The following is a 3,015-nucleotide window of genomic DNA, read 5'->3' as shown; positions in this document are numbered from 1 at the left end:
CCCCCTTCTTTATTAAAACAAGCAAGCAAAGAACAGAACACAATGGGTAGAGGTAGAGGTTTAATCCCTGGTGTGCAAGATGTGTGGGGCGATGTACTGAGGTCAGCCACAGGCCCATTACCAATAACTGACCCAGACCTGCCCCGTACCTTTTTTCCCAGGGGGAGGGGCTTAGGGTACAAACCTCCATGCAATCAAACATGCCTCTCAGAGAGCTGCCTAACCGCTCACAGGCTAACTCTCCATGCAGTGCTTATCCTCGCACCCCGAGTGTGATGATAAGCTTACTTTATGGCAGCGAGCCATACTTGAGGGGACTGTCCGGCTTCTACTGCTGCAAAGGCTTGTGTAATCATGGCCTTGTTGATGTTGCTGCATATGGCACATAAACCACACACATAACACGCAAGCACAACACATCATTATTGCCAAAACTTCTAATCCCACCCATTCCTTCAGGTGGCTAAACGTAGCAGAAATCCAGGACGTCAGGCTCCCAGCAATAGAAGGATCTACACGAGTGGAATTCACCGTCACAATGGCCAGTCTCAAATCTCTAAGGAGGTGTTCAAAATCCTGAGACCAATTGTTGAGTAACTGTTGAGATAAGATCTTAGACAAGTTAGCAGCTCTGGTGAAATTATGAAATTGAACTGAGGTTACACATAACCCTGGGTACTTCCATTCACAACCTAATTGAGCAAACCTGGTGAGAAACAGGCCCTGGCCAATCCAGCCCAGTCACTAGGAGTCATGCAGAACCTGTTTAAACTTTCCACCTGTGCTAATGTAAAGGAGGCTGTTATGCCATAAGCTCTTACGGATTCAGCTAGACTCTTCACAACCTTGAAATCTATCGGGTCATGATATCTGTTCCCTGCCTGATCCATGAAAACAGGAAAGCCAAGAGAAGATGATTGCACCTCCTTCCAGACTTCATTTGTAACGGGTCTTCCACCCTCCTCTGGTCAAACATGTAAGGTGGGGGGGCAGAAGCCAGCCCGTGTGACTTCTCTGCCTTCTATTTATTTATTTATTTATTTATTTATTTATTTATTTATTTTACTGGTTAAGTCAATTTATTATTATAGATGGCTCAGGCATCTGCAATGGTGACTTCAACCTCCACTCCTGGCTCGATACTGATGGAAGTAATCTGCTTAACAATCTCCGAAGGACTGTGTAAGTCAATGAGTCACTTGTGGATTCTCATTTGGAAACGATCCCATGTCTTGGAACCTTCACCACAAGGCGTCTTTCTTGTAGTGATTCTCAGTGTCTTAGTAGGCATACACACCGGTCCTTTCACTTTTAGATTCTTTTCTTTTGCGCCTCTGAGTAAGTCGGCACACACCTTCTCCAGCAACTTCACGTTGCGGCTGGTGAGCGTGATCCGAATCCGGTGAATGGCCACCTCGGGTTCCACGGGCGTCTTTCCGGTATCTTTAAAAGCCATGGCTGCGGCGTGGCGTCCTGACTGACTTGTTCCTCAGCAGGAGCGAACAGCGGTGAGTCAGGACCGGAGTAGACTGAAAACAGCTCCGTGACAAACACGACCACGTCTCAGAGAGCTCTTTTCTTTACTATACTTTTTCTTTCCACTAGATATCATAGTCCTAATTGCAACTTCCTCTTCTCCTGACCTTTTGCTCTCAAACTCGCCCAAGTCAGAATATATCTTTGTTCTTTCCATCTGCTCTACTAATCTCTCTACTTCCTCTTCAGAATCATTATCAGATTCACCTCAAGTAGAGTTGCCCTTTTCTGTTACTGACCGTTCTTCCTTCAACTGGTCTAGGGCCAGTTGACCAGCTTCTACAGTCTCACAGCACCTCACATCTTCCAGACAGCTTCTCGCCAATTTCCATATGGGCCTCACTGCTCCTTTCAAATGTCCTTGTTCCCAGGCAAAGTCTAAATCCTTGCCTAGCTTTTCCCAACTGCCTACTGTTAGATTACCTGAGGAGGCAAACCAAGGAGCAGCTGTATCACATTCCTCGAGAAACCTATCGATTGTCCCCAGTTTTAGTTTTAAACCCTTCGAGTTGAGGAGCGCTTGCAGGGCTTTAGAAATTGGGTGCAAAGAGGATGCGCCCATGGTTTCACTTTTGAGCCAGAATCGGCTTGGCTAGTGCCTGCTTCCTGGCAACCCAAAATAGCGTCTAATATGTGCCGAGGACCTTCCCCAATTTCCTGGGGTTGTAAGCTCTCTTAGACTTACCCCGTCGATGTTCCCTGACTACTTGAGGTTCTGAGCCGTTCCGGTGGGGGAGATAGAGGAGGGTCCCCGTATGGGCCACCACTTGTCGCGCCTGTCTCGTCCAGCAAGAAAGACGCAACCACCAGCTCTTCCTCAAGCAGTTTATTCAGACACTTATTTGCAAGCTTCTTCTCCCCTTTCCCCTCCCTCCCCCCCGTACCCGGGCCCTTCCCAATTATATAGGCAACCACATCAGCCAATCACAGCCAACCACGCACACTCAACAGACCTGCAGCAGGCAGCCAATGGGCCAGTGCAACGCTCGCCTTGACCAAACATGGACTTGTTTATCAGCAGTCAGTACATCCGGCGGGCGCCATCTTTTAGGCGCGGCAACTTAATAGCCACGGCTTGCCACATACTTTAAAAACCATATTGTAGTCATTTTCTATTTCTAAGTGGCATATGACGTGAGACAGCTGACCTGTTTCCAAAGTGGGGTGCATGTATTAGAAAACATATGTACATGAAAAGGCATTTTGTGCTTGGTTTGATAAACAGTATGGGACCTTGGGAGACTGACTGCTTCCTAATGTGAGATATGTTAAGAGTATTGCCATATTTCTGTGGCTGTATGGTCAAATTTGAGTGAGAGAAGTGACTTGATTTTCTTTATGCAGAATAGTAAACTCAAAGCATTTTGCTATTGAACTAAGATGTAAGTATTTATAAATAAAAAATATGTACCATATATACACACGTAACTATCACATAATGAGTCGATGTCCATGTATAAGTATGTATAAACTAGTGAG

At 46.2% G+C, this 3,015-nt stretch overlaps 1 pseudogene; it reads right to left on the bottom strand.

Annotated features, from left to right (window-relative positions):
• Positions 1 to 1,044: 1,044 nt before the first annotated feature.
• On the bottom strand, positions 1,045 to 1,565 carry LOC110562191 (small ribosomal subunit protein uS10-like; annotated as a pseudogene).
• Positions 1,566 to 3,015: the final 1,450 nt, after the last annotated feature.

This window comes from Meriones unguiculatus, chromosome 3 (assembly GCF_030254825.1).
Source record: "Meriones unguiculatus strain TT.TT164.6M chromosome 3, Bangor_MerUng_6.1, whole genome shotgun sequence".
Classification (NCBI taxonomy): domain Eukaryota; kingdom Metazoa; phylum Chordata; class Mammalia; order Rodentia; family Muridae; genus Meriones; species Meriones unguiculatus.
Note: the sequence above shows the minus strand (reverse complement) of the source record. Positions and strands in the feature narration are given on the sequence as shown.